General features: G+C 54.8%; 1 long non-coding RNA gene across 1 annotated transcript; it reads right to left on the bottom strand.

Annotated features, from left to right (window-relative positions):
* Nucleotides 1–1,007: 1,007 nt before the first annotated feature.
* On the bottom strand, nt 1,008–4,717 carry LOC140696277 (uncharacterized). The gene is made up of 3 exons (XR_012072422.1): nt 4,535–4,717; nt 2,117–2,362; nt 1,008–1,569 (listed from the first exon to the last, which is right to left on the bottom strand). It is a non-coding gene; the product is annotated as an uncharacterized lncRNA (long non-coding RNA).
* Between the last annotated feature and the right edge of the window lie 8,412 nt (nt 4,718–13,129).

The raw sequence follows: 13,129 nt of genomic DNA, 5'->3' as shown, positions 1-13,129 counted from the left end.
ATATTTCCTACGTGGGCATTTAGATTGTTTCTGATATTTTGTAGTTACACAAACAAACAGAAAGTAAAACGGCACTGTTATGTTAAAACCTTTGTGTAAATGTATTTTTGTACAGTTGGGGTGTGCTTTGGGGTAACTTCCTGGACTACAGTATAGTTCTGTTAGAAATCGCCACATCCGCTGTAGAAGGATGCCCCACGCTGCATTTCCACTAACAGTGTGTACGTGTCTGTTTCCCCAGACTCACCACCGATAGTGTGTTTTAGCAAGCTCTTCTTTTTTCCTTTGGTGCCAGTTGGATAGATGAGACATGATGACTAATCTCACTTTAATTCTTATTTTAATTAATCATGAGTGAAGCTGAGTATCTTTCCCTAGGACTAAGGGCCGTTAATCTTTTGAGTTATCTGTTCATGTTTCTGCTCATTGCTTCACCAGATCTGGGGATCTTTTCTTACGGATGATTAAGGGTTCTTGATCCATCAGGGGCACTGGTCTGTTATCTGTGATATCTGTTGCAAACATTTTCCCTCCGTGTGCCATTTATCTTTTCAACTTTTCCATAATGACATGTTTTCTTAATTGCATCTGGAGTTTCAGGCATGGCTGGAAAGACTTTCCCCACCCACTGTTAGAAAGAAAGCCACACGTATTCTTTTCTAGCACATTTAGATCTCTGCTGGTTTCACCCCCTCCTCCCTGCCCCTCCCTCTTAGGGTGAGGAAGGAGGTTTAAGGACACCTCACCCAGCTGGAATCCTGGCGGCCTGGGGACGGCTCTGGGAGAAATGGAAGGAGGTCCAGGCAGCAAGAGCCCGTCCCTCCTTCAGGCAGAGCCTGTGAGATGCCAGCAGGCGTGAGGACCTAGGTTGCGCCTCCTGGTGGATGAAAAGCGAGTTGGAAGTGAGTTCAAAGGGGAGTGTGCTGGAAACAGCAGCAAGTGGAGTCTGAGCAGCCTGACACCACGGTTCTCCCCAGAGGCAGGAAAAACCACACCAAACAGGAAAACCAATTTAAAGTTTTTATTGAGAAAAATCCCAGACATCTAAGAGTAAAGAATCCCACAGACCTCCATGTGCCCATCACCTGGCTTCGACAAATGTCTCCGCTCTGCTACCCTGTTTCGCAGACAGAAGGGTTCAGGAGGCCCCCAGCCAGGGCTCCCAGCGCCCGGGGCCACCCGAGGGCTTGGGTGAGCCCCCAGCAGCCGAGCCCTGAGGGCATGGTGGTGCTGGGCCCCAGTCCAGTGGAGGACTTGCGTTCATGCTTGTGTCCTCGAGTCCTTGGAGGAAAGGTGCTGTTTAGTTTGCTTCCCTTAAGAGGTGGGAGAAATAGGTATTCCATTTTAAAGGAAGATTTCCACTAAAATGCATCACAATTTTGATGCCGAAAGTGGTGGATGTCCAGGCATTCGGAACCCATGTCCACTGCAGAGGGTTCCAGACGCTCGGAGGTGTCCCCGTGCTGGCTCCCTGCAGACGTGGGACCTGTTGTAGCTGCTGGTTCCTCTCTTCCCACCCTTATGGGTTTTGGAATTAACGCTGATTTTCTGAGTTTTCCTCTGACAAGCCTGAGATTAGTATTAAAAAAGCAAACAAAACCAAAAAACAAAACAAAAAAAACCAATGCCAGCTGCTCGGTGTTGACATGTGACAGGCCACTGCCCACCAGCTGCAGATCAGAGAGCCCAGAGATGGTTTTCATTTTATGCAAATGACATTGTAACAACAAGGCAATGGCAATGGAAAACCGTCTTAGTCAGTTCCAGCTGCTCTAACAAAACGGCACTGGCAGGTGGTTTATAAGCGCCAGGAGCTAACCGCTCCCTGTCCTGGAGGCTGGGAAGTCTGAGACCACGGCGCCAGCAAGGTCAGGTTCTGGTGGGGGCTGCCTTCTGGTTCAGCCAGTGCCTTCTCACCATGTCCTTATGTGCTGGCGGGGGCCAGGGAGCTGTCTGTGAGGGCACTAATCCCACTCGCCAGGGCCCCACCCGCAGGGCGTAAGCACCTCCAAAGGCCCCACCTCTGACACCGCCACATGGGCTGTTAGGGCATTAGGACTGCGACGTACACACTGGGGGAGGAAACAGGCATTCAAACCACAGCACCTCCACGCACCTGTTGCGTTTTCTCTCAATTCCTGTCCGCAGGCGTGTGTAGCTTCCATGTATCACGGTCGTCATGTAAATGAACTCATATCCCGTTTCTCTGGACACTTTCAGAAGCCGTCATCCACACTGCCCTGCAGTTGTCACATCCTTCACCCTTGTTACCTCTGCTCTCTCCCACGGCCCCCAGGAGGGAGCAGCAGAAGGGTGATCCTCTCTAATATGGGGGCTACAGTGCGGCCACTCCCAGGGGACACTGTTACAAAGACAAAAGGTGAAGACAACGGGGTTCGGGAAGGGCAGTTCAAAGAGTCAGACGGAGACCTGTCAGGGAGAGGAGGTATCTTCTGAGAGCTGTCCTGCCCTCTCGGGTTGGTGGGGCAGTCCAAGGACGAGAGGTGGAATGAATGGCCAGAATCAGAGAAACTGCTGGAAGTCAGTGTCCAAGCACACGTGCTCAGGAGGAAGATCCACGTGTGCAGTGTCACCACTGGGCAGAGGGCAGACAGGTAGTAAGAGACGGAAGGGATGAGGTTCTAGGGAGGTGAACCCTGGATCCTTTGCAGGTGAATCCTTTGCTGCAGAGACCAAGGGATGTGAGGCCTGACTGATAGGGACCTTGGATGGGGAGATGCTGTGTGGTGGGGATTCCCAGGAGAGGGGAGAAAGAACCAGAAGAGGGGAGGGGTACGGGCCTGGAGTAACCCTGGAGGGGGGACACCTCCTGGCTGGCTGGCTTCATCTTCCCCTGGCTGTACCACGCCCTCCTTCTCCAGAAGCCCCACTGCTGTCTGCGTGACCTGGGACAAGACGGGGCCATCTGTGGTGCCGTCTCACTGCCCCGGGGGCTGGATGAGGGCAGAACGCATGGCCTAAGGGGGTCCCGTTGCAGGGCCCATCTGTGTTTTCTGCCTTGAACTGGCGAGAACACCCTGGTATCTCCAGCCAAGAGCCTCTGAGCCTTTGCAGGTTCTGGAGCGGAGGAAGGCAGCTCGGGGCAGACACTGGGTACAGCTAGATTCTGTGGCCGCCAGCCAGAGACCTGCCTGAGATCAGCCCCATGATGTGCAGATGGCCGAGGATGGGGGCCAGGGAGCCGACGGGACAGGCACCATGGACCGCGGGACCCAAGGTGTGCGGCACGGGGTCTCTCACCGCGGCTGGGAGAGCGAGGCTGCCCTTTGGGAACCAGAGAAGGCTCTGCACCCCTGGAGGTGTCTGTCGGGATCAGCCAGCATTTCCCACGACCTTGCAGCTACGCATCCTGAGCAGACAGACCCCTCACTGCTGGTCAGACGGCTGCCGCCCCGGGTCAGGGAGGACACAGCACAGCGCCCTCCAGGTCCTGATTACGTCTTCATAACCGCAAGTCACTCGTTTGGTCTTAAACTGGGCAGTCCCAGGGTCTGCCTTTGATAGGAGTAGGTACTGTGGCTTCTTCCTTGAGGCTCTGCAACCCTTGAAGTCCCGACCAAGCGAGCAGAGCGTCCTTCAGCCACAGAGGAGAGGAGCAGAGGTGGAGGCAGAGCACCCCTACGCGGCTTTCCCTTTAAAGGCCTGGCTGCCCTGGTCCCTGGGGCAGGGGTGCCCAGGGCTGGCCCGCGGGGCTGCCCCCGGGGAGAAGCCTGGTCTCATTCCCTCTTGCATTTTGCTTAATGACAGACCTCAGAGAATTTCTGGAGCAGAGGGAAAGAGAGTAATAAGCTTAATTTTGGAATTGTAAAGGTTATTATTATAATCATTACCCTCTGAAGAACTGTAAATAATTCATTTGCAAACCTCCAGCTGAAGTCTCTAATCAGACGCTTGGTGGGCACTTCCAAAGCTGCTTCCTCCTGTAGTTGTGAAATCTATTTTGTTTAGGTTTCTTTCTTCTTTTTTTTTTCTTTTTTGTCTTAGTTTGACCCTCTCTCCACGACGGGCTAAGAAGTCAGCCTCATGTTGTACTTTAGGCTTTGCCGTGATGCTTCCCTAGTGCCCTAACCATCGCTCAGGGGGCCCTTGTCACCATATTGGGTGATGGGGGGGTTGGTGGCAGATCTTTGTGTTCTGCTTGTACTTAAAGCAGACATATTTCATGTTCCACGGGGTCAGAAGACCTCAAGGAACCTCAGAGATCAGCTGCTCTGTGGCGCCTGCCAGCCCTCTGACCTCCACCCCAGAAGCCAGGCAGATGAGGGTCTTCCCAGAGGGATGGGCAGAGCCCCCATGGTGACTCAAGCCGCTGGCTTGAAAGTCCAGCCGGGGCTAAAGCAAGATGCATCATAAAATGGCCTGCCTCCCTCCTCCTAGTCCTGCCCAGGTGACAGTCCCCAGGCGCACTTGGGGAACGGCGCAGGTGCCAGGTGGCGCAGGTGCCGCTGCAGGCCCCGCCGCATGAGAAGCCCACCTGGGTGGCGCCCACCTCCAGCTCAACTCCCAGCCTCACCTGCCCGGAGCCTGGCGCTGGGGGTGAGGGGCGTGAGGCAGAGACAACAGAGTGGTCAGCTTCCAGCCCGAGAGGACGGACGTGGAACCAGTCCTGCTGACCCCGCGACACAGGAGTGCACACGGGGCCCCTGGGGGAGCCTCCTGGGAACAGTGCCCACGCGGTGGTCCGGGCCGTCTTCCAGCCGCCTCTGCGCCCGCTCCGCCCGCTCCGCCCGCTCCGCCTTCCCCGACAACCGCCCCGCCGCCCCGGGCCCCGCCCCCCGCTCGCCCCGGGCCCCGCCCCCGCCGCCCCGGGCCCCGCCCCCGCCGCCCCGGGCCCCGCCCCCAGCTCGCCCCGGGCCCCGCCCCGCCGCCCGGGCCCCGCCCCCAGCTCGCCCCGGGCCCCGCCCCCGCGGCCCCGGGCCCCGCCCCCCGCTCGCCCTGACTCCGCCAGGGCCTCCTCGCCTGACGCGTGCGGGGCAGGGCGAGGGCGAGAACTTCTCCCTAAATTATCTGAGGTCGCTTTTAATTGAGGGTGTTTGGGCGGTCACCGCGCACATCCCGGATCGGCGAGAAGGGCGACGCACCGGCACGTGCCCCTGCAGAGTCTGGATCGGCGTGCAGCGCCCTGCCAGGCCCGCCTGCCCCGGCGGGAGCCCGCGGCGTCAGAGGCACCAGCCGAGGCCTGCCCTCCGCAGTACTGACCTACCTGGCGGCCGATTCAGAGCCTGCCCTTCCCGCACCTCCCACCACCTGGGCGGGCGGGCCGCCGCTGCTCTGGTGTTTCCTAGACTACCGCCCACCTGAGGCCCCGGTTCCCTCACCTGCTGTTTCACTGGGAGGGGCTTATGTGTATTTAAATACAGAGGGGAAGGGCCCAAGGGGCCTGAGGTGGGAGAGGGTGGGCAGGTGGGCTGGACTGCAGGGGGCAGGAGGTGGGCGGAGGCGGTGTGGGAGGTGAGCACGGAGCAGCGGGAAGGGCTGTGGGGGGACAGGCCTTTCTAGAGCCCAGTGAGCAAGGCTGCGCACCGTGTCCTGGGTCGTGGAAGCGTCCCAGGAGCAGTGTCCCTAATGGCCCTCTTTGGGCTGGAGTCCCACTGAGCCCGGGGGCAGGCAGCCTTAGGCACACCTGGAGGGGTGCCCTGTCTCCCCAGGACCGTGCATCTGGAATTCTCCAGAAGTTTGCTAGTCAGTGTTTTAGGTGCCCCTATGACACTGCAGGGTGGGGAGCCCACAGGTGCGGGAGGGGCCCTTCCTCGTTGCTTTCATCAGAGCTGAGGGGGTCCGTCATCCCCTGGCCCCCACCTGAGCTGGGGCGTGACACAGGTGACTGCAGATGAGGACCTGCACAACAGCCCGTAGGAGCCCCGCTCTCTTCCAAACACCCTCAGGCACATGGGCTCTGGACTCGTAACATCTGGCGGAAAATGGGAAAGAAGAGGGTTAAATTAGAAAATTCGTATTTGACAAAATCCCTGTGGTCCCTTGAAGGAGCGGTGGGTAAAAACAACTGTACATGGAGTATCAGGATCTCCTGGAGCCTCACCCGGGGGCTGGCTGCCGGGGAGACCCTGAGGCACAGCCTGCAGGAGCCCTCCATTCGGGGGAGTCAGGGGTTGGAGGAGCTCCGGACATGCTCCCACAGCGGTGACAGGAGCAGGAGGGGAAGGACCCTCTCCAGAGGGACATGTGGGCTGTGAGTGCCCTGCCCCGGCCCGTCTACGCCGATCCGGGTTAACCTCTGGGCCCAGACTCCATGCTGAGCCTCACCACGAAGCTCAGGGCCAGGCGGCCCAGCTCCCCCACACTCCTGCTCAGTTTCTGGATAGAAAGCGTCTGTCCCGGTGTTTCTCACAAGGCCCTCCCGATGGGACCGCCTGTTTCTATGAAATGCCTGGATCTGGGGAGGCAGAGGCTCAGAGCAGTCTTCGTTTCTTTCTGGTATGAAGGTAGCTGGCTTGTGAGATTAGTAAACTTGTAAACTTGGCCTTAGAAACACCGATCGTGCAAGATGTGATGTCACCTCTCTGTTCATACGTCTTCTTAAACTCCCATGTCTAGGAGTGACTCCCGAGCAGCTGCCACACAGGGCGGCTGAGATGGAAGGAAAGCGTGTTTATTTGCCCAGAGAGGGGAGGAGGTGCCCTGTTTGGGACTGTTTCTGGGCGCCGCACTCTCTAATTAAGCTCACCCTTGATTACGGCTCTGGAGTAACTCTGAAGAGTCCTGGAGGGGAGTTCTCTGTGCTGATAAAGTCCAGGAAAGTTGGATGAAAGCTAATGTGAATGAACTCAGTTCAGATTTGTAGAAAAATGCTGTGTGATGTTTAGAAAAGAAGATAAAAGCTGTTGGCACAAATCAAAATATGTATTTCAAAATTGTGGTTAAGTACACACTCATGTACCTGAATTCTGCCAGTCTCAGTGGTCCCTATACTTTTGTTTTTAGGAAAGGCAGCTATTTGGTTTCCCCACAGAAGTGCCTGCAGGTGTCACGACAGAGACACACCGCACTAAACTTACTTCAGTGAGTGAGACGCCTTGAACATTCGATTTCCTCAAACTTCAGACTACGTTATTAACAAATGTTTTTCCCTAAACAAAGTTTCTATCTTCAGATCACTCACATCCCTTCTTGGAAGTCATGTGAAAACCATTTCAGTGAATCTGGGTCATTTAGGAGTTATCCTCTCCATCTCTGAGTCAGATGCCTGATCCTAACTTAGTTTTACAGCTAAAAACACATAACGCAGGCTGGGCGCCAAGCGGGCTTCATGATTCCTTCACTTACCTGCTAAGGAACAACTGTGCAAGCAGACAGTGGCCAGACCGTCCACCTGCGGAGATAGCTCTGGCCCACAGCCTGCAGCGGCCAGCCCGGGGGCTCTGACCACAGGTGTTTTAGGGCATCAGACCTCTGTCTCTAATGACAATTCAGAACTTGAAACAACCATCCCTGTAACCATCAGCCCAAAGTGACCAGGACTGGATGAATAACTGACACCTTCCCTAATTCTTGTCCCTGCTTCACAATTAAGCCCAACCAGAGAAAGCCAAATAGGCACGCCAGCCACTGACGTGAGATGCCCCGCCCACAGTCAGCCCACCCTCAGCCCCCCGGGCCCCCGCCTCGGAGCAGGACGCTCTGGAGCTGTCCCTCTGTCCCCAGTAAACTTCCCCAGTCCTCCACCTGCCACCAGCCTCCGCCCAACACAGGTGGCGGCGGCACGCCCCTGCTGGAGCCGCTCGGGCTCCGGCCGCCATTGCTATCCGTTTGGTGGTCTTCGTTCATCTCTGCAGGAGACACTACTCTGAGGAAATGGGACGGATTGGCTGCAAATGGCAGTAGTACCTGGCTCGTCTGAGAGCAGAGGTGCGGGTCAAAAAACAATTGCAGTAAAAATCACCACCCTGCACGTGATACTTCATTTTGTGTGCCAACTTGACTAGGCCAGGGGGTGCCCAGAATTTGATTAGACATTATTCTGGGTGTTCCTGTGAGAGTGTTTTCAGGAAGCTTAAAATTTAAAATAATAGACTGAGTAAAGCAGATTGCCCTCCCAAATGTGGGTGGGCCTCATCCAATCAGCTGAAGGCATGAATTTTAAATAAATGGTTACCCTCTCCCACCAAGATGGCATTCCTCTTGCCTGACTGCCTTCAAACTGAAGCATCACTTTTCCCCACGCCTTTGGACTCAAACTGAACACGGGCTTTTCCTGGGACTTGAACCTACTGGCCTCAGGCTAGGACTCACACTATTGGCTCTCTTGGGGCCCCAGCTTGCCCGCTTGCCCTGCAGATCTTGGGACTTGTCAGCCTCTGTAACTGCATGGGTTAGTGTCTTATAATAAATCTCTTTCTGTAAACACACACACACACACACACACACACCCTATTGATTATATTTCTCTGGAGGACCTTGAGTGACATACCAAGGTGTTTCTTGGAGAGCACCCTCAGGTAGGCAGTGGCAGTCGTGGGGGAAGACCTGGGCAAAGACACCAGGCTCTGGACGGTGTCATTAGGAGTCACTGCTGTAAAATGGAAATACTAAAATAGACTCCTTTCAATAAGGTGAAGTTTAACATCGAGAATTAATTAGCAGGTTAAAGTAGACAGATGACCACATCATGGACTAGAAAAAAAGTCGTGGTGAAATCCGAGGTCTATTTAAAACCTTCAGCAAACTAGGAATAGAAGAGAATAATGTAACGTGTTAGCAAAATGGCCTACATTTAGACGTCATTCTCCATGTTGAAAACATGGAAGCTTCTTCCTGAAGGTCCGGAAGAAGGTGGACGCGCTCCCTCCCGCCGCCCTGGGTCAGCGCGGTCCTGGGGGGCCCGGCCAGCGCGCCCGAGCCCGGGGAAGACAAGCAGCAGGAGGCCCGGGGGGGAAGGGGCGGCGCTGTGAGGATGCCCAGGTGTTACGACCGACCGCACACCTAATGCACACAAAAGGATCTAAGCCGAACTTACTGATTTATTAAGAATCTAGCAAAGCTGCTGAGTACAAAATCAACATTACAAAAACTGCATTTCTACCTCCACACATTTCTAGAAGACACAGAAAGATATACACTTTAAAATATCATTTAAACATGAGGCCCCTAGGATAAAGCTTCAAATGCAAATGAGTTCTATGGAGGAAAAATAGAAATTTTTAGAAAGACTTTTTTTAAAAAGACATAAACTCATGGAAGTACACATTCTGATCATGGATCTGAAACACTTAATATACAAAGATGTAAATTCTTCCCAGATAGGCACGTAGGTTTCGGGGAGTCCACCCCAGTTTTTTTAGGGAGTGGAATGTGACGCCACGGAACCTAAAATGTGGGTGAAAGCATGAAGAGTCAAGAAGAATACAGGCATTTTTGAAAAATAACCACACAGTAGGCACTTGATCCGTGAAACCTCTACACTTACTCTAACGCTGTAATAATTAAGATAGTATGACGCCAGCGCAGGGCTGGGAAACCAGGACGACGGAACAGACTGCAGCCCTCAGAACAGAACCTTCCATCGCTGGTGTACGCGAGGAGCAGCCTTTCAGACAACTGAGAAAAGCGTGAACTCTGCCATGAATCGTCCTGGGACAGCGGAATATTCACATGGGAAGATGGAGCTGGATGCCGGTTTTCAAAGGTGGCTGCGCGTGTACCTCTCCCACCCTGCCCCTCTCCTTTCCACGTGGCAGTGACGCTCCCGCACCGAGAGCTGGCTCTGCGTCCTGTGCCCTCGGGCCAGGCAGGCGTCGGTAAGCACCCTGGCCAACAGCTCGCGCGGAGGTGCCGCTGGGGGCTGCGGGGCTCGGCCACGCGCGCAGGACAGCGTCCGCCTGGCGCGCGCTCTCGCGCTCTCGGGGTGCTTGGCCTCGGCACCTGGCCGCCATGCTGAGTGGAGGCCGGAGCCAGCCGGCGTGGAGAAACCCACCCCACGTGACGGGAAGCTGAGATCTCCAGCTGACGTGTAGCATCGGATGCCACACGTGTGGGTGGACGAGCCTTCAGACGGCTCCAGCTCTCAGCCACCCAGAGTTCCTCCAGACCCAGACACTGCAGGACATCAAACGAACGAACAGAAAACGCTTTCCTGCTGGCCCTTTATGAATTCCTCGCCTACAAAATCTGCGAGCACAATGTGTGCTTGTTTAACTCAGCAAAGGTTTTGGAGACGTTGTTTCAACCACTTTGGTAATGGTAGCATGTTCTAGAAAGGCTGAGGCTCTGTGCCCCCAGTGAGAGGGTGTGTCGCGCTCTGCTCGCCCCAGAGAAGCTTGTGCCCGTGGGCGCTAGGAGGATGTTCCAGACCCTTTGGAGCAGCGCTCATAGTCACCCCAGATGTCCTCCAGTGTGTATGGGCAGGCACACGGCGGTCTGTTTATTCGACACGTAAGGAACTTAGTGAACTCCAGTTGCATGCAACAGCACAGAGGAGCTCGCGGCAGGAGGAGAGAGCCATGATAGACGCCTATCCATTAACAGGTGGTTCAAAGCCAGGTTAAACTGTACCTGCTTGTGGATAAACAGAAAAGCAAGGAATGGTTGTTACGAAAGCTCAGTGGCCGCCCTTACGGGTAGGTGGATGGGCGGAGGCTGCAGCTCAGAAGGGCTTCCGTGGGCTGGTGATGCTCTATTGCTTGTTTGGAATTAGCTGTGCAATTATTTTTTGAATTACACTTGTTTTTAATTACAATTAATCACCCCTTAGAAACCAGCAGTGTATGGTTATTGCAGAAAATTAGAGAAGAGAGGTAAGTAACCCTAACACCACCTCGCTCCATATACAAAAAAGTAATGGAAATGGGATACACCTAACACTGTATGGCATTTAGGAGAAAACTCAGGTGTAAGTATTCACCACTTCGGATCAGGCAGTGGTTTCCTAGGTACGACACCAAAGCACAGGCAGCGGAAGGAAACAGCAGACAAGCGGGGCTTCATCAACACTTAAACCTTTTGTGATTTAAAGCACACCATCAACGGCGCCAAAGGGCAGCCCGCAGAACAGGAAACTCACCGGCGCATCAGGTCTGACAAGCGACTGGTGTCTTGAGCAGGTGGAAGAACTCCTGCAGCTCAGCAATAAAAAGACAAATGACCCAATTAAACATGGGCATAAGACCTGAATGGACATTGCTCCAAAGAAGATGCAGAAATGATCAGTGAGCACGTGAAACAATGTTCAGTGTCGTAAGTCTTTCGGGGAAACGCAGACAAAGCCACAGTGAGGTGCCACACCTCCCAGGCGGCTGACGGGGATGCGCAGAGGCCGGACTCTCGTGTGCTGCTGGTGGGAATGTAAATGATGCAGGCGCTTTGGGAAGTAGTTTGGAACTTCCTCACAGTCACCACATGACCCAAACTCCGCTCACAGTGTGTGCTCAGGAGAGATGAGAACGTGTGCATATGAAAACTTGCACACTGTGTTCGTAGCAGCCTCACTCATTACAGCAAAACAGGGAAACAGCCCAACTTCCCATCAACTTACGCCCAGAAACGGAAAACGTGGTCTCTGCACACAACGGGATGGCACTCAGCCGCAGAAAGGACGGAGGTCTGGTACCTGCCCAGCACAGACGGGCCTCAGAGAAAGCATCCCTTTCAGTCACTATGCTAAGTGAAATAAGCCAGACACAAAGGGCCATATATGGTGGTGGCGTTTGTATGAAACATCCAGACAGAAAAATCCACAGAGGCAGCGATCAGGCGAGAGGTTGCAGGGGCTGGCGGAGTGGGTATGACTCCCCTTCCCGCTCGCACGGAGCCTCAGTCCAGCTGGCGTGAGACCCCGAGCCTCACCAGGCCCCTCAGGGGCATGCACCCAGCCCTGTGCGTGCACGCGGCCTCCTGGACCCCTAGGAACAAGTCAGAGGTTTCCAAAGCCCCCTTCTGCGTATGTCTCCAGCTTTTATTTGTTCTTCAAGCTTTTCAATCATCTCATTTTTTGCCCAAATGGTTAGCAGCACCCAAGGCTGCTGCGGTGACAAACAGTTGTCCTCTCCAGGGAGCTGGCGTGAGCAGGCTGAATGGCGGGGATTCTCTGGGCCTGGGGCTCTGGGAGAGCGCCAGCCCGATGTTGCCACCTGCCGTGGCCGCCAGACTACTGGGTTCAGGGGGCCTGCGGGACTGTTGACGTTCAGGGGTACCGCACAGCTGGGACCAGGGAGACAGAAATAGGGCGGCTGAAAACACCGCCCACCTCTCTGTCCGTACCGGGATTCAACCGCTTTCTTGAATAAAGGCCCCCTGGATTGTTGCAAGTCCTTGGTTAATTTCCAGAGTTCTGGAAAAGGCGCTTTGGGCCATTTTGCCGGTGCTCTCACTGCTGCCATAAAGAAGCCGTTCAGAGGTCCTTGCGCCGACGTTCCCCCTGACATCACCCTGCAGCCATTCTTCGCTTCACATGCGGCTTGGGTAGCACCTGGGTTTGTCAAAAGAAGAACCCAAACAAAGTCAGTGTTTCGTCCTCCTGTGCGCAGCCACCGTCATAAATAGTGTCTTTCCGTCTCCAGAGAGTTCAAAGGAGCCGTCGGCTAGCGGGCCCAGATTTTACTGTCAGAGACTGATGTCGGTAAGTAGCCCAGGCGGAGGAAAGGCTACAGCGCAACGAGGCTCCTTACGACGCTGGTCATAAAGCAAAAAGCTAGAGTCAATCTCAGAGTCTGCGTTAAGGGAAAGTGTCGGCAAACGGCCCTGCGTTTTCCCTCTGGAGAGGCACGCGCCCGTTCCCTGCGGTGATTATGAAGTCACACGGAGGGTTTTAAAGACGGGCTTATTGAAAAACAGCGAAGCACAGGCTCCTATTCGCACCACAGTGCGAACTCTGGAGCAATTATATATGTGTTTGCACAATAGCCAGAAAGGAAGAGAGAAGAATGAACACAACTTGTGGGGTGGAGAGAACTGTGGGCGTTCCTAAATGAGATGTGTTTCCGTCTTACTGCTAAGCTGCAAGTGCGATCAGTCTGAAGTTCAAGAAGTAAGTCGGCGCGGCTCAGCGAAGTGCCCTCGCCGCAGCCCTCACGTGCCGGGCAAGGCACAGGGCAGAGGCGCCCGCGGCAGGGCGGCAAGAGCCCAGAGCGGCTCCTGTGTGATGTGACCTGGGGAC

The sequence above is a fragment of the Vicugna pacos genome, chromosome 5, assembly GCF_048564905.1.
Source record: "Vicugna pacos chromosome 5, VicPac4, whole genome shotgun sequence".
NCBI lineage: Eukaryota > Metazoa > Chordata > Mammalia > Artiodactyla > Camelidae > Vicugna > Vicugna pacos.
This window is presented reverse-complemented; position numbering and strand designations above follow the sequence as displayed.